Consider the following 18,936-nt stretch of genomic DNA (forward strand, 5'->3'; position numbering starts at 1 on the left):
CTATAATCCTGGCACTCTGGGAGACCGTGGTAGGAGGATCGCTGAGCCCAGGAGTTCAAAACCAGCCTGGACCTCATCTTTAACAAAGGTAAAAACATTAGCTGGGCATGGTGGCACACACCTGAAGTCCCAGCTACTTGGGAGGCTGAGGTGGGAAGATTGCTTGAGCCCAGCAGGTTGAGGTTGCAGTGAGCTGTGATTACACAATTGAACTCCAGAGTGAGACCCTGACTCAAGAAAAAAAGATTATAAGCAGAAGATACATGAGAACAGAATATAGTTTAGAAAAAAATCACTCTGGCTATAATATGCAGAAGGCAACTTCCAAGACTAAGAACTTGAACTTCCAAGACCAAGACTGTGAATGTGACTCTAGTTGGAGATGATGGTGATAAGAGCTAGGCTGAATTCCAGAAGAAACTAGAGAAGGAATGAAAGTATTTGGTAATTGCCTGTGGGTGATTTAAAGGAAGGAGGCTGCTGGGCGCGGTGACTCACGCCTGTAATCCCAGCACTTTGGGAGGCCGAGGCGGGCGGATCACAAGGTCAGGAGATCGAGACCATCCTGACTAACACGGTGAAACCCCGCCTCTACCAAAAATACAAAAAATTAGCTGGGCCTGGTGGCGGGCGCCTGTAGTCCCAGCTACTCGGGAGGCTGAGGCAGGAGAATGGCATGAACCCGGGAGGCGGATCTTGCAGTGAGCCGAGATCGCGCCACTGCACTCCAGCCTGGGCAACAGAGCGAGACTCCGTCTCAAAAAAAAAAGGAAGGAGGCATAGGAAGACCTCCGGGTTTCTAGTCTTTAGGGCTGCTTCCTTGGTGACTGCATGGAGACCCCATGAACTGGGCCGGGCGCAGTGGCTCAAGCCTGTAATCCCAGCACTTTGGGAGGCCGAGACGGGCAGATCACGAGGTCAGGAGATCGAGACCATCCTGGCTAACACGGTGAAACCCCGTCTCTACTAAAAATACAAAAACTAGCTGGCCGAGGTGGCGGGCGCCTGTAGTCTCAGCTACTCGGGAGGCTGAGGCAGGAGAATGGCGTAAACCCGGGAGGCGGAGCTTGCAGTGAGCTGAGATCCGGCCACTGCATTCCAGTCCGGGCGACAGAGCAAAACCCCGCCCAAAAAAAAAAAAAAAAAAAAAGAGACCCCATGAACTGAAACAGAAAATACAACATGAAAGGTGGACACAGAGGGAAGAAATGTTCTTCTACTACTAAAAATGGCTAATTTTTGCATTCATATGCCTTCTCATGAAAAAGAAAAATTTAATTCAAATAATTTTTTTTTTTTTTTGAGACAGAGTTTTGCTCTTGTTGTCCAGGCTGGAGTGCAATGGCATGATCTTGGGTCACCGCAACTTCTGCCTCCCGGGTTTGAGCGATTCTCCTGCCTCAGCCTCCCGAGTGGTTGGGATTACAGGTATGTGCCACCACACTCAGTTGATTTTGTATTTTTAGTAGAGACAGGGTTTCTCCATGTTGGTCAGGCTGGTCTCAAACTCCTGACCTCAGGTGATCCACCCGCCGTGGCCTTCCAAAGTGCTGAGATTACAGGCGTGAGCCACCACGCCTGGCCCAGATAAATTTTTAAAACACTTTTTAAAATTGCTAAAGGTATCAGTCACATGAGCTGGGGTAGGGTGTACTGAGTAAAGTGGGAGGGACAGGGGAGGGGCAGAAGAGTTTAATTTTAAAGGAATCAAAATGATGCAAAGATGAATTTCTCCCTTGTCATAGTTTTGTGAAGGGCCAGGTTGACAAAGGAAACATTTTAAATAATTTGTATGATAATTCCTCCACTAAGAACTATGTGAAAAAATTTTTACATTTTAAGATACTTACATTCAGCCGAGCACAGTGGCTCATGCCTGTGATCCCAGCACTTTGGGAGGCTGAGGAGAGTGGTTCACTTGAGGTCAGGTGTTCGAGACCAACCTGGCCAATATGGTGAAACCCTATCTCTACTAAAAATACAAAAAAATTAGCCAGGCTTGATGGGTGCCTGTAATCCCAGCTACTCAGGAGGCTGAGGCAGGAGAATCATTTGAATCCAGGAGGCAGAGGTTGCAGTGAGTCGAGATCCCACCACTGCACTCCAGCCTGGGCAAGAGAGCGAGATTCCATTCCAAAAGAAAAAGGAAAAGATGGTTACATTCTATGAGCCAGCAAATTCATTTCCAGAAATCTGTCCAACAACTGTACTGGCATTCGTGAGTGAAATATGAACACACGAAGTGTACTAATAGAGGACTAATAAATCAACTGTGAGACAGCCTCACTATAGAATGCATACAGCTATTTTAAAAATAGGATACTAGGTGTAAATCCACACTGAGAATAGAAAAATCTCTGAAGTACGTTTTATTTATTTATTTATTTATTTTAATTAATTTTTTTTGAGGCAAAGTTTTGCTTTTGTTGCCCAGGCTGGAGTGCAGTGGTGCATCTCTGCTCACTGCAACTTCTGCCTCCTGGGTTCAAGCGATTCCCCTGCCTCAGCCTTGCAAGTAGCTGGGTCTCTAGGTGTGTGTCACTCCTCCTGGCTAATTTTGTATTTTTAGTAGAGGTGGGGTTTCACCATGTTGGCCCAGCTCGTCTTGAACTCCTGACCTCAGGTGATCCTCCCACCTCAGCCTCCCAAAGTGCTGGGATTGCAGGTGTGAGCCACCGTGCCCGGCCTGAAATATATTGGATTGAAAAGCAAACATAAGAAGTGAAACACCACCTATAATATTATCCCATTTCTGTTTATCAAAACACTCCATATGGGTTTAGGAGTGGGAGCCATATTATATATGTGTGCATGTGTGTGTATAGTATAGAAAAATAGAAAGATACACATTAAACTGTTAACATCCCAGGAATGAGAGAATTGGAGAGAGAAGATTAGAGGGTAGGGTAAAAGGGAACCTATATTTGCATTCAAATATTCTGTTTTGTTTGAATTCCTTTTATAATAAGCATGTCATATATATATGCGTGTCTATATATGAGTATATATACATATATGTGTATATATGTGTGTGTATATATGTGCGTGTATATACACATATATGTATATATGTGTGTGTATATACATATGTGTATGTATACATATATACACACATATGTGTGTATATGTATGTGTACATATATATACTTAAAAGTTGAAAGAGGACTATGAGATGCAAAGAGAGCTCATTCAACACATATTTATTTGGGTTCTACTGTGCATCGGGTACTAGACAGTAGGGGATACAGCAGGTGAACAACAACTTCAGGGGTGCTTCCCTCAGAGTTTATAGTCTAGCAGCAGAGACAGACCATTAAACATGTGATTATAATAAGGAATGAAAACACTTTGCCCAGGAGTAAGCGATTAGGTCTTAAAGGGGCCAAGGAGAAGTCAAGGATGGCTTCCTGAAGGGGATGCCATCTCAGTTGAGATCTGGAAGATTGGTACGAGTCTTTACAGCAGGGAACGCTGCATGTGTCAAGGCTAGATGAAGGCTGGAGAGATCCTGGCTGGCCAGTAGTTGAGTATAGTTGGGGCCTGGTGGGAAAGTAGGAGATGAAGCTGGAGGTTTAAGTAGGTCAAGGGGTGGCCAGGCGTGGTGGCTCAAGCCTGTAATCCCAGCACTTTGGTAGGCCGAGATGAGCGGATCATGAGGTCAGGAGATCGAGACCGTCCCGGCTAACCCGGTGAAACCCCGTCTCTACTAAAAAATACAAAAAACTAGCCGGGCCAGGTGGCGGGCACCTGTAGTCCCAGCTACTCGGGAGGCTGAGGCAGGAGAATGGCGTAAACCCGGGAGGTGGAGCTTGCAGTGAGCTGAGATCCGGCCACTGCACTCCAGCCTGGGCGACAGAGCCAGACTCGTCTCAAAAACAAAAAAAAAGTAGGTCAAGGTTACAAAAGGGCGTGTGTGTGGGGCCATGCCACAGGGTTAGGATTGTATTTTCACTGTGAAAACCACTGGTAGGTTTTTAAGTAAGGCAGTGAAATCCTCAGATTTGCCTTTCAATAAGATGACTGTCAGCAGCCTCTCAATTGTGTGCTCAGACGCATGAGTGGGATCAGCTGGAGTGAAAAATGTAGAAAGGAGACTGAGGGTCCCTGGTTTGGAAAAGAGATTACAGAAGAGGAAGCCTGGCTATACCAGACCAGATGTGTTAATCCAGGCAAGAGATGTTACTGACAGAGGTGGAAAGCAAACAGCTGACAACAGAGTGGAAGAGAAAGACAGATAACTGATATGTACAAATAATCATTTTAAATATTCAGACAGGTTAAGTAAGTGCTAGATGTGAAGTTCAAAAGCTATCCCTCCCGCATGGAGGAAGGAGAAACTAGTCCTAACAGGGAGGACCGAAAAAGGGCTCTTGGAGAAGGTAGTATTTGAACTGAGTAGTAACGGATATTCAAGCCTTCAAAAGACAAAAATACACAGCAGCATATTTTGTTAGAGGGAACTATATGGGCACAGGCACAAAGACAGAAAAATCCAGAAAGTAGTTCAGTGGAGATGAAGGGCATGGTGCTTGTGAGTATGTGAGCATGTATGTCATGGGAAAGGAAAATGGAAAAGTGAGTTGGGGCCAGATACTGACTCTATCAATAGCTAATTAAACAACACATGTGCGAAGCTCTGTCTTTCATAATGCTTGGCACAATATGTACATACTTCCCTATGCATTGTCTGAATCCCCACTAGAATGAAAATTCTATGAGGCAAGGACCTTGTCAGTCTCATTTACCACTGTCCCTAAAAGCCTACTTTAATGCTAGGCCTCTAGTAAGTATTGTATTTTTTTTAAAGACAGGGTTTCACCATGTTTGCCAGGCTGGTCTCAGACTCCCGATCTCAGGTGATCCACCTGCCTTGGCCTCCCAAAGTGCTGGGATTACAGGTGTGAGCCACTGTGCTTGGCAGAACCTTGAACTTCTTAAAAGTTAGGTTGGGAAAGACCTTGTTAGTCTCATTTACCACTGTCCCTCAAAGCCTACTTCAATGCTTGGCCTCTAGTAAGTGCTCAGCAAATGTTCATTGAATGAATAAATGAGAAGGTGAATGAGCAGGTGAATAAGTGAGTTAACAAATAAAAATGTAAAGCACCTAATACATTGGGTGGCATAAAATTGGTATTTAATATGTGGCAACTATTAACAATAATAGTCATTATTATTATCAGATACTGGAAGAATAATACCTGATAGGTTGGGGAGGTTGGCCAATTATGTACCTAAATTACCTTGTTTAAAATTTATCATTACTTGGATACCTTAACAGTCCTTACTTGACAACTATGCAGTCTATGCATGTGACAAAATTGCACAGGTAACTCATACATTTGTACAAATAAAAAGAGGAAAAGTGAAATATATCATTACTCCTCAAAGTTCACTGGCTATACCACAAACTTAATATCTTTAGCAAGGTATCTGAAGTCCTTTATTCTTTAATTCCAACCTAACTTTTAAGAAGTTCAAGGTTCTGCAGGGCGTAGTGGCTTACGCCTATAATCCCAGCACTTTGGGAATCCAACGTAGGCAAATCATCTGAGGTCGGGAGTTTGAGACCAGCCTGGAAAACATGGTGAAATCCTGTCTCTACTAAAAATACAAAAATGAGCTGGGTGGGGTGGTGCATGCCTGTAATCCCAGCTACTTGGGTGGCTGAGGTGAGAGAATCACTTGAACCCACAAGAGGGAGGTTGCAGTGAGCCCAGATCGCACCATTGCACTCCAGCCTAGGCAACAGAGTGAGATTTCATCTCAGAAACAATTAAAATTAAAATTAAAAAATTTTAAAAAATAAATAAAAAAGAAGTTCAAGATTCCTTCACTGCAGGATGTCTTCCTTTCTCCCCACCCTTCTGCAGTCAGTAGTTTCAATCCTGCTGGTTCACGGATGGCAAACAAACATTGTACCTTGGGTGAGGGGTACAGATAATTACCATAAAGGTATTAAAGAAATGACAATGACAATATCCAGTACTTAGCCCTTGCCCTGGAACTATGCAAAGCAAATTACTCACTAACAGCCTATGAGGTATGCATTATTCCTACTCTTATTTCCTGGGTAAGTAATTTACCAAAGGTCAGAGCTCCTGGTAGGGGAGCTGAGACTTGAACTTGTTCTGGAGGCATGTGAATAACTATTTTCCTTGTTATTGATGACGGGGTTTCAATGTCATGCCAGAATTTGAATTTTATTCTGCGGGCAGTGATGAGTCAGGCTTTACTCAGAGGAGGGAGGATCCTGACTCTGTTTGGGGACTAACTCACAGACACATTTCTCCAAAACACTGGATGCACTTAGGGTCACAAAGCAAGATACAACTGGGAAGTTAGTTGGAACCATATCCCAGGAAATTGTCCTTTACTTGGGAAGAAACAAAAGGGGCTCTGAACAGTAAGTGACACAACTAGTTAAGTATTTATTAATCTAGGTGACTTCCCCAGGTACTTGGTAATGTGGTATAGCTGCATGAATTTAAACGATTATTCCTGCCTTCCACCAGTTTATGGTCTACTGAGGGAGGTAAGGCACACACATTTAAACACAAATGAGGCAGAACTTGACAAAAGTCAAATCAATCCAACAGAAATGTGCCAAATTCACCCTGGAGTAGGCAGGAAGCTGAAAGGCTTGGAGGCTGGGCTGAAAGGTTGGCGATTCAGCCCCCAGGCCACAGGCTCCTTTCATTGTCAGTAAATACTAATTGAAGATAATGAAGGCCTTTATCACCTCTTCACCAAAAATCTGCATTCTCATTCATATTAACTTTTCCAGGGAACCAGAAATCTCTGGCTCAAAATATTTCCCTCAAACCGATCTATCTTATTTGCATTAAATTAACTCCAGCTACTCCAGGCCGACTTCACCCAGTTTTGGCCTCCTCCACATTCAAGATGCTAAAATGTATTATAATTGTCATCTCCAAAATGCTGAAGAAAGATTAAAGCTCTATGGGATTTTTTGTTGTTGTTTTGTAAAGACAGTCTCACTGTGTTGCCCAGGCTGGTCTTGAACTCCCTAAGTGCTGGGATTACAGGCTTGAGCCTATAATGAAACTGAATTGCCAAACTGAGTTTGCCTGAGTTTGAAACCAAGGTAGAATAAATGGTCTTTAGAATCACGTATCTCACTTTTCAGTAAAATTTGTGCTTAACAGGTTTGTTTTGCTTTTGCCTGATTACAAAAGTAATGCAATGAAAAAATGCAGCATATTCTAGAGAATAAATTCTCTATGACCCCACCCTCCAAAGATAACCACTGCTAGCAGTATGTATATGTATCGCTTCTTAGTTCTGACTAATTTTAGATCCTAGATAAGAGGATAAACAGATAACGTTAATCCACACACATAAGCAAATAAACAATACTTGCTGTTTTGCATTTTTCTCACCAGCTCCAGCAGTCCCGCTTATCTGCGGTTTTGCTTTCCATGGTTTCAGGTAAATATGGTAGAATAAGATATTTTCAGAGTGAGAGAGGAAAAGAGAGGAGCACATTCACATAACTTTCATTACAGTATATTATTATTTATTCTATTTTTTTGCAGGGGGAGGGGTGACAGAGTCTCACTCTGTCACCCAGGCTGTAGTGCAGTGGCATGATCTTGGCTCACTGCAACCTCCGCCTCGTGGGTTCAAGTGATTCTCCTGCCTCAGACTCCTGAGTAGCTGGGATTACAGGCATGCAACACCACGCATGGCTAACTTTTGTATTTTTAGTAGAGACAGGGTTTCACCTTGTTGGCCAGGCTGGTCTTAAATTCCTGACCTCGCCTGCCTTGGCCTACCAAAGTGCTGGGATTACAGGCGTGAACCACCGCACCCCGCCTTATTTGTCCTATTTTATTATTAATTGTTATTATGAATCTCTTCTTGTGCCTAATTTATAAATTAAACTTTATTATAGATATGAATCTGTAGGAAAAAATACAATGTATATAGAGTTCAGTACTATCCAAGGTTTTAAGCATCCACTGGGGGTCTTGGAACATATCCACCTCAAATAAGGGGGTACTACTGTATGTAGATTTCACTCATTTGTACTCTCATATAGTATCATAGAGTATTCTAGTATGTATACACTCTTTTTTCTCTTTTTTTTTTTTTTTTTTTGAGATGGAGTCTCACTCTATCACCCAGGTTGGAGTGCAGTGGCACAATTTCGGCTCACTGCAACCTCTGCCTCCTGGGTTCAAGCGATTCTCCTGACTCAGCCTCCCGAGTAGCTAGGACTAGGGGCGCGTGTCACCACGCCCAGCTAATTTTTTGTGTGTGTATTTTTAGTAGAGATGAGGTTTCACTGTGTTAGCTAGGATGGTCTCGATCTCCTGACCTCGTGATCTGCCCGCCTCAGCCTTCCAAAGTGCTGGCATTACAGGTGTGAGCCACTGCACCCAGCCGACTCTATTTTTAAAATAAAATTCCACATCAATAGATCATTATTTTCCTTCAGTTGTTTACTCACATATAAATTTACTTGTTGTTTACTCACATATAAATTTACTTTTTTTTCTGAGACAAGGTCTTGCTCTGTCACCCAGGCTGGAGTGCAGTGGTGGAATCATGGTCCACTATATTGTTGAACTACTGAGCTCAAACAATCCTCCCTCCTCAGCCTCCTGAGTAACTGGGATTACTGGTGTGCACCACTACGCCCAGCTAATTTTTAAATTATTTTTTAAAGACAGGGTTTCCTATGTTGCCCAGGTTGACCTTGAACGAACTCCTGGACTGAAGTGATCCTCCCACCTCAGCCTCCCAAAGTGGTGGAATTATAGGTGTGAGCCACAGAGCCTGGTCTACTTATTTAGTTATTACTACTACAAAAATACACTATGTTTAACATCCTTGTACATATGTTTTTGCACACTTGTGCCAACAATTCTATAGAATAATTTCCTAAAAGAACTGTACAAAGAATGCCTACTTTTCTTTTTTTTTTTTTTTTTCCTGGAGATGAAATCTCCGTCACCCAGGCTGGAGTGCAGTGGTGTGATCTCAGCCCACTGCAACCTCCACCTCCCTGATTCAAGCAATTCCCCTGTCTCAGCCTCCCAAATAGCTGGGATTACAGGCACACGCTACCATGCCTGGCTAATTTTTTTTGTATTTTTAGTTGACATGGGGTTTCACCATGTTGGCCAGGCTAATCTCGAACTCCTGACCTCAGGCGATCTGCTCGCCTTGGTCTCCCAAAGTGCTGGGATTACAGTTGTGAGGCACTGCGCCCGGCCAGAATGCCTACATTTTAATCTGAATCTGTATTGCCAACTTTCCCTCTCAAAGTAGCACCAAGTCCATCCCACTATGAGAGGATGAAAATACCTCCACCACCTCACTGCACCAGGTATTATCAACCAGTTTACTAAGGAGTCATGTTAACAAGACCAATCAATTCACTCGAGAAGGATGAGGACGCATGGTGGGCATTTCAAAAATATTCTTGTTGCTGAGGCTCCAGGAGGCCAAAAGTTTAATAAGAGCAACCAAGTATTTTCTTTCTTTCTTTCTTTCTTTCTTTTTTTTTTTTTTTTTGAGATGGAGTCTCGCTCTGTCGCCCAGGCTGGAGTGCAGTGGCCGGATCTCAGCTCACTGCAAGCTCTGCCTCCCGGGTTTAAGCCATTCTCCTGCCTCAGCCTCCCGAGTAGCTGGGACTACAGGCGCCCGCCACCTCGCCCGGCTAGTTTTTTGTATTCTTTAGTAGAGACGGGGTTTCACCGGGTTAGCCAGGATGGTCTCGATCTCCTGACCTCGTGATCCACCCGTCTCGGCCTCCCAAAGTGCTGGGATTACAGGCTTGAGCCACCGCGCCCGGCCGCAACCAAGTATTTTCACAGAAGAAGGAAACACATCATTTTCTACTCCTTTTACCCCCTACAAAAAATAAAAACAAATCAGAAACATTGTATTAATAAGTGCCATCCTGCAGCTGTATCATTTATAATGTGTAGACTCAGGTTGTGAGGATATGAGTCAAAATCCAGGCATTAGATTCAGAAAAGTCAGAGAAAATCAATGAATGTGTTTAGTTTTAGGTAGGAAACTGAAGAAGTGAAAGTCCTAGATAGATGGAGAAATGATTTTCTATGGAAAGTGATAACGTCCTAATGTGAAGAGATTAATTTGGAAATTTCTTCGCCTCAACAGAAGAATTTATAGTGCTTTAAAAACTTATCTCAGGGGCCACTACATAGAATACATTGTTCTCAGACAGAATAAGTACTTTTGTGGTTAGGTAAGGCAGTGCTAGAAACTCTCAAGAGCAGCTTTCTCTGGGAAATCATATTTGGCTTCTAACAAGAGCTGTGGCTGTGAGCCACCAACACTGCAGGGACACTTGTGAGCCTGGAGGCCCCTAGACAGCAGAAAGGAGGGAGTGGTGCCTTGGTCAATCCAGTAGGAAAACTATGTTTGGGTGATGATGGCTCAGATCCTGGATGGCTGTGCAACCCTGGAGCAGTCACTTAACATCTCCAAACCTCTGTCAACTTTCTTGTAAAGACATCAGCAGGATAATTTTTTTTTTTTTTTTTTTTTTTTTTGAGACAGAGTCTCGCTCTGTCGCCCAGGCTGGAGTGCAATGGCATGATCCCCGCTCACTGCAAGCTCTGCCTCCCTGGTTTACGCCATTCTCCTGCCTCAGCCTCCTGAGTAGCTGGGACTACAGGCGCCCACCGCCACGCCCGGCTAATTTCTTTTTGTATTTTTAGCAGAGGCAGGGTTTCACCATGTTAGCCAGGATGGTCTCGATCTCGTGACCTCGTGATCCGCCTGCCTCGGCCTCCCAAAGTGCTGGGATTACAGGTGTGAGCCACTGCGCCCGGCGGCAGCAGGATGATTTCTAAGATGTTTTTCACCTCTGAAAACTGTCAGATTGTAAACTAAAAGTACTGATTCACAAATGTTTGTGTGTTATCAGATTGACTTGGAGAGCTAATAAAGAGCACAGAGGATAGGATCTGGGCTCTGGTGAGAGTATCAGGTTTCCCAGGTGGTTCTGATACTGACCAAAGTTTAAGAACCACTGAGTTAGGGAAAGGATGAGAATTGGAACATAGATTTTTGAAAATATATAACTCTTATGGGAATGAGTGGGATGACATAGTAAACTGTAAAGTACTACTAAAATATTATTATTACTCTATTACCATAGGGTCTTATTTACCAAATGACTTTAATTCTGGAAATGATCAATTGTCAATTATGGTCATGTCTTTGCCCATCTGTTAAAAAATGTCTCCATGGGCCAGGTGCAGTGGTTCATGCCTATAATCCCAGCATTTTGGGAGGCCAAGGCAGGCAGATCACTTGAGCCAAGGAGTTCGAGACCAGCCTGGCCAACATAGTGAAAGCTCATCTCTGTTAAAAATACAAAAATTAGCCAGGTGTGGTGGCAGGTGCCTGTAATCCCATCTACTCTGGAGGCTGAAGCACGAGAATTGCTTGAACCCTGGAGGTGGAGGGAGGTTATAGTGAGCCAAGATCATGCCAGTGCACTCCAGCCTGGGCAACAGAGCCAGAGGAAGACTTCATCTCAAAAAAAAAAAAAAAAAAAAGAGAGAGAGAGAGAGACTCCTGGACTCCTGATGGTAAAAAAAAATCTTTGGTCACCAGGGATTAGAGGCGAGGGAATGATGAATAGGCAGAGCACAGAGGATTTCCAGAGCAGTGAAAATACTCTGTATGACTAGGGTAGTGGAAATTGTCGTGCATTTGTCCAAACCCATAGAATATACAATACCAAGGGTGAGCTCTAATGTAAACTGTGGACTTTGGGTAATAATGGTGTGTCAATGTAGGTTCACCAATTGTAATAAACGTACCACTCTGGTGGGGAACGTTGATAACAGAGGAGGCCATGCATGTGTGGGGGGCAGGAGTATGTCAAAATCATTGTACCTTCCTCTCAATCTTGACATAAGCCTAATGCTGCTCTAAAAAATAATGTCTTGACCAGACGCGGTGGCTCATGCCTGTAATCCCAGCACTTTGGGAGGCCAAGGCAGGAGGACCACTTCAGCTAAAGATTTTGAGACCAGCCTAGGCAACATAATGAGACTTCATGTCTTTTCTTTTTTCTTTTTTTTTTGAGAGAAGTCTCGCTCTTATCCCCCAGATGTGAGTGTAATGGCTTGATCTCAGCTCACTGCAACCTCCACCTCCTGGGTTCAAATGATTCTCCTGCCTCTGCCTCCCAAATAGCTGGGATTAAGTCGACTGCCATCACACCCGGCATCACATCCCATATGTATGTTTTTTTGCAAGGTAAGTGAAAAAGCAGCTTAGAATTAAGTAAAATAAAATACATGCACTTAGGCCAGGCGTGGTGGCTCACACCTATAATCTAGCACTTTGGGAGGCTGAGGCCGGTGGATCACAAGGTCAGTTTAAGATCAGCCTGGCCAAGATGGTGAGACCCCGTCTCTACTAAAACTACAAAAATTAGCCAGGCATGGTGGTCAGAGACTGTATCCCAACTACTCGGGAGGCTGAGGCAGGAGAATTGCTTGAACCCCAGATGGTAAAGGTTGCAGTGAGCCTGGGAGGCAAAGTGAAACTCCATTTCAAAAAACAAACAGGCAAAAAATACGTGCATTTAAAAAAGACTGGGAAGGTTCATTATGTCTGGATAAATACGGGTTTTATTTTAAAAATTTTAAAGTTATTAATTTAAATACAGACAGGGTTTCACCATGTTGCCCAGGCTGGTCTTGAACTGCTGAGCTCAAGCAATCTGTCCACCTCAGCCCCCCAAAGTGCTGAGATTACAGGAATGAGCCACTTTGTCCGTCCAATAAATTAGTTAATGGCCGATTTTTATCTTCTTTTCTTTTCTTTTTTTTTTTTTTTTGAGACGGAGTCTTGCTCTGCTGCCCAGGCTGGAGTGCAGTGGCCGGATCTCAGCTCACTGCAAGCTCCGCCTCCCGGGTTCACGCCATTCTCCTGTCTCAGCCTCCCGAGTAGCTGGGACTACAGGCGCCCGCCTCGTCGCCCGGCTACTTTTTTGTATTTTCTATTAGAGACGGGGTTTCACCGTATTAGCCAGGATGGTCTTGATCTCCTGACCTCGTGATCCGCCCGTCTCGGCCTCCCAAAGTGCTGGGATTACAGGCTTGAGCCACCGCGCCCGGCCTATCTTCTTTTCTTATCCATACTTTCTGAATTTTCTATACTACACATTCATTGCTTTTATAATAAGGAGAAAAGACTGAATACAAAAGAAAAATACATAGAAGGAAATACATTAAATGCATAGAAGGAAATACATTAAAATTCAAACAATAATGGAGTGGTGAGGACATGGATTATAACTTTAAAAATTATTGTCTATTTTTATTTATTTATTTTTTTTTTATTTTTATTTTTTTTTTTTTTTGAGGCAGAGTCTCACTCTGTCGACCGGGATGGAGTACTGTGGCCGGATCTCAGCTCACTGCAAGCTCCGCCTCCCGGGTTCACGCCATTCTCCTGCCTCAGCCTCCCCGAGTAGCTGGGACTACAGGCGCCCGCCACCTCGCCCGGCTAGTTTTTGTATTTTTTAGTAGAGACGGGGTTTCACCGTGTTAGCCAGGATGGTCTCGATCTCCTGACCTCGTGATCCGCCCGTCTCCGCCTCCCAAAGTGCTGGGATTACAGGCTTGAGCCACCGCGCCCGGCTATTGTCTATTTTTAAATGTTCTTGAATTATTTGCATTACTTATTTTATGAAACATTTAACACTGGAAACTTGCAAGAATCTAATGTGCTGTGCAGTCTGAGATACACTCCACAAAGTCAAATATTTGTGAGTAACTTGAAGCACGCACCAAGTGTCAAGTTTTGAAAAGGGAAACTTTTACAGGTTATCAGCCAAAAACGTAAGTTGTGACTTCCCAGAAAATCTCAGGAACTTTTACCTATAGGCACCAAAATATGCCCCAGAGGGCTCCTAAAGGAGTCGGGAGTGGGGGTGGGGTCCAGTGGGGGAGCTGCTGTGGATTCCTTAATATGCATCTAGAACTTCTTTGGCAGCAATGATTGATGGATGATATATAATTAATTTCACTTGACAAGCATAAAGGAAAAATTTCCCTGAGCCACTGTAACCTGAGCTAATGAAACCCTATTTAACCAAGGGTGTGTATTTAGACTGGATCTTACCTTAGTGACTTAGCCATTAGTAGGAATTCATTGTTTACCTTTAGGATTCTTATCAGTACTTAGACTCTGTTTGCATGTGATTTTCACCTGATTGCTCAACATACTCAGCGTTATACGATTTGGAAATAAGTGAAAACATTGCAAGATCACAAAAAGCTAATCTCAACTATCTAATCTCCTTAAAACTTTATGATTTTCTCTTCTCTTTCAGGATGTATTATGGTATTCTCTGGAAAGATTCTGTGAACAAGCAAGACACCTGTTTCAGGTCTCGGTAAATAGCAGGTCTTTCCATTTCCTTTAAGCCTTTCAGAGATTCAGGCCATGTCATCATACCTGATCACTTCATACCTGAACCCCACAAGAGCAGCAGCATCCTCTTGTGTCTACTGCCTGTGAGACTTCCTCTAGAGAAAGTTCCAGAAAACAAGAGAAGTTCAAAGAATTCAGAAGGAACTTTTGGGGGAACCTACAACTATTAATAGTTAACACTGGATAGGGAACCAGGAGATCTGGATTCTGGCTGTACTTTGCCCTGTTCATATGACTTTGGACAAACCACTCATCTTCTAGGAACTTTCATTTCCTCATTTATATTGAAGACAATTGAAGTAAAGGACCTCTAAAGTCTGTTTCAGTTTGAAAATTCTCTGGCTCAAAAGAACTCCCTCATGAAGATCAGCAGCAGGGGGGATTGGTGGGCGCTTCCTTCATAGTGAGAAAAGTAGGAGCTCATGCAGGGTCTAAGCCTGGAGAACTTTGAGTTATTCTCATCCAATTCTGCACTTGAAAAACTGAGAAATGAGAGTGTGGATTCAACACTCCTGATACCCTTGTTGAAATCAAAGGCCTGGCTGCATCAGGTGAGCTGGCATTTGTCTTTCTTCTGGATAATTGGAGCTATGTTTTTATTTCCATGGGGGGAGAAAAAAACCTCATAGCCACAGCCTTGCTATGCAGAAGTATTCATGAGTAATTAGGGGACAGTGATAGCCGAACAACAAAAGAGTTGGTTCTGTGAGCCCTCAGATTTTGGCAGCCTTGAGAACGCTCCAAAAGAAGGCCTAGTCTAGGACTGCTGTAATGTCATCCAGGGCTTGGGGTGTGCTACACCCCACCACCGCCTTCATTTACCCCCGCCCAGATGACCCTGCCATCTGCCAGGTGTGCTCACAAGAGGTGGCGCAGATCTGCGGATGGGGAGGAGGGAGCACCCTGGCAGCAGCCTCCTCCTGCCTGCCTGCCTGGGAGCCACGTGACAGTCTGCTTCTCTTTGACTTCCAGGCTGAAGAAGGTTTTAGCTTTCATTTCTACACATCTAGCATTGGTGGGCAGCTTACATCCCTCCCTCAGCCTTATTTGGGACTCCTGGCTCCCTGCCTTCTGTAGTCTGCCACCATGTTGGGTACCTCAGAGGCACATGCTAGAGTCAGGCCCTGTTTCCCTTTTCTGCCTCCTCCAAAAGGATAGTGCTATGTTATTTTTCAGCTCAAAATTCCACATTCACTCTATTTTCTTTTTTTTTTTTTTTTTTTTTTGAGGCGGAGTCTTGCTCTGTCACCTGGGCTGGAGTGCGGTGGCCGATCTCAGCTCACTGCAAGCTCCGCCTCCCGGGTTTACGCCATTCTCCTGCCTCAGCCTCCGGAGTAGCTGGGACTACAGGCGCCCGCCACCTCGCCCGGCTAGTTTTTTGTATTTTTAGTAGAGATAGGGTTTCACCGTGTTAGCCAGGATGGTCTCGATCTTCTGACCTCGTGATCCGCCCGTCTCAGCCTCCCAAAGTGCTGGGATTACAGGCTTGAGCCACCGCACCCGGCCCACTCTATTTTCTACTAAACAAAAATTCGAAATTTTTAGCCCTACTGTCAATGTTCCTTGTTACCAGCATTGCCTTTTGCCCACTCTACACACTAACATTCACACATAAACACACTGTCTACCTTTGTAGAGCTCATTTATGTTGCAAAGTTCAGCTTTAATGACTCTTTCCCTGGGAAACCTACCCAATGTCTTTCAGCCTAAAATATTCTCTCCTCTGAACTCTTACAGCTTTCTGGTTCCTCCGTTGGAGATATTCAATTCTTCCTTCCTTCCTTTGTTCCTTCCTTCCTTTCTCTCTCTCTCTTTCTTTATTTCTTTTTTGAGACAGAGTCTCGCTCTGTCACCCAGGCTGGAGTGCAGTGGCCTGATCTCAGCTCACTGCAAGCTCCGCCTCCCAGGTTCAAGCTATTCTCCTGCCTCAGCCTCCTGAGTAGCTGGGATTACAGGCGCCCACCACCAAGTCCAGCTAGTTTTTGTATTTTTAGTAGCGACAGTGTTTCACCATATTGGCCAGGCTGGTCTCGAACTCCTGACCTCAAGTGGTCCACCTGACTTGGCCTCCCAAAGGGATTTTAGGTGTGAGCCACCACACCTGGCCTGATATTAAACACTGTCTAACTAAAATCACAGTTATTTTTCCATAGGCTTCTTCTCTACTAGGTTGTAGGCTTCTCAAAAGACAACACAAAGATAAAACAATTACCTATGTTTTATCTTTGCGTGTCTGTAGCAGAGTATACGCTACTGGCTGGGTGCGGTGGCTCACACCTCTAATCCCAGCACTTGGGGAGGCTGAGGTAGGAGGATCACTTGAGGCCAGGAGTTCAAAACCAGCCTGCTCAGCATAGCAAAACCATATCTCTGCAAAAAAAAGAAAATAAAAAATAAAAAAAGCTGGGTATAGTAGCACGTGCCTGTAGTCCCAGCTACTGGGGAGGCTGAGGCAGGAGGATCCCTTGAGCCCAGGAGGTCGAGGCTGCAGTGTGCCATGATTGTGCACTGTACTCCAGCTTTGGCAACAGAGTGAGACCGTGTGTCTAAAATATGTGTGTCTGTGTGTGTGTGTTTATGCTACACAGTAGGTTCTTTTTTTCTTTTTCTTTTTTTTTTTTTTGAGACGGAGTCTCGCTCTGTCGCCTGGGCTGGAGTGCAGTGGCCGGATCTCAGCTCACTGCAAGCTCCGCCTCCCGGGTTCACGCCATTCTCCTGCCTCAGCCTCCCGAGTAGCTGGGACTACAGGCGCCCGCCACCTCATCCGGCTAGCTTTTTGTATTTTTTAGTAGAGACGGGGTTTCACCGTGTTAGCCAGGATGGTCCCAAACTCCTGACCTCGTGATCCACCCATCTCGGCCTCCCAAAGTGATGGGATTACAGGCTTGAGCCACCACGCCCGGCCAACAGTAGGTTCTCAAAGACTGCTCAGTGAATGAAGAACAGAGGTCAACCAGATACTACAGACTAGTTTTTACATACTTCTGTGTTGCTAAGGTGAAAAGCAGATTTGAGTAGCAGAAATTGGAATCCACAACTTAAAAACAACATAGTTCTCCTTTTTAAAGTGCAAACTTCTTTCCAATAAAGGATAAACTTTTTTTGTTTGTTTTTGTTGTTGTTGTTTTGTTTTTCTTATGACAGAGTTTTACTCTTGTAGCTCAGGCTGGAGTGCAGTGGCACCATATCCTCACTGCAACCTCTCCCTCTCAGGTTGAAGTGATTCTTGTGCCTCAGCCTCTGGAGTAGCTGGGACTACAGGCTATTCCTGACCTCAGGTGATCAGCCCACCTTGGCCTCCCAAAGTGCTGCGATTACAGGCATGAACCACCACGCCTAGCCAGATAAACTGTTCTTCACAAATCAAGACGCTACATTTAAGTCACTTTCTTCTGTCATATTCTCATGACAACCTAAACACCCATGGACTGATCCTCTCCCCAGAAAAATGCACATGTACACATTCGGACAAATACGTACAATTTTATATTTTTATTGAGTAACAATTTCAAAGTTATGAAAAGTTGCAAAAATTAAAAGAGCATTAGAAACATCCACAGACTGGCGTGGTGTGGGTGCAGTTGCCATTAAAGACACTCAACCATGGGAGGCAAAACATTGGTGATATCGAAACAGGTGAAGCAGTGGGTGGGGTCCCACCAAAGTGGTGTGCACAGGCTTCAGCAGTCACATCCTGGAGATAGTGACCCAGTTCAGGAAGGTGGGTACCCTGATCTCCCTGGAGCCCAGAAATGTGGCCTCAGTGACATCATCAAACTAGTACTCACCACAAACGTCTCCTTCTCAGCCAGGATGAGCCTCTCATCCATGTCTTTGCAAAGAAACTGGTAGCATTTGTGTCTCAAGAAGGCAGAAACAAAGTGGTCCTCCCAGCTATGGCCATGAATAACAAAAACATGGAGTGGGTAAACGTCTTGAAGGAGGTGATCCGGGTGTGCCAGGTGTGGTGACCTGGAGGCAATAGTCACACACTGTCAGCAGGATGCGTGGAGGTTCAGACATCCACTCAGTGACTCAAAGACCCTCCTTCCCTCACAGTCAGAGGGAGGCACTTTCGCTGGCTCTAGCCTTTGAAGGCAGAAAATATATTCATGTCTCAGGCAGACTCTTACTCTCTTTAGTTACTAATATAATCTACGAATAGAGGAAGAAGTGGAACATGTCTCAGGGGAATGAATAGTAACTGGTTCTCACTGGGATTCAAATAGTTGCTTATATTTAAGAATTGGGCCAGGCGCAGTGGCTCGCACATGTAATCGCTGCACTTTGGGAGGCCAAGGCAGGCGGATCACCTGAAGTCAGGAGTTTGAGACCAGCCTGGCCAACATGATGAAATCCCGTCTCTACTAAAAATACAACAATTAGCTGGGCGTGGTGGCGGGAGCCTGTAATCCCAGTTACTCCAGAGGCTGAGACAGGAGAATCACTTGAACCCGTGAGGCAAAGTGTGCGGTG

The 18,936-nt window shown here is 44.4% G+C and overlaps 1 pseudogene; it reads left to right on the forward strand.

Annotated features, from left to right (window-relative positions):
* The first annotated feature begins 18,063 nt into the window (after positions 1–18,063).
* On the forward strand, positions 18,064–18,431 carry LOC111523199 (annotated as a pseudogene).
* The last annotated feature ends 505 nt before the right edge of the window (positions 18,432–18,936 follow it).

This window comes from Piliocolobus tephrosceles, chromosome 2 (genome assembly GCF_002776525.5).
Source record: "Piliocolobus tephrosceles isolate RC106 chromosome 2, ASM277652v3, whole genome shotgun sequence".
NCBI classification, from domain to species: Eukaryota; Metazoa; Chordata; class Mammalia; order Primates; family Cercopithecidae; genus Piliocolobus; species Piliocolobus tephrosceles.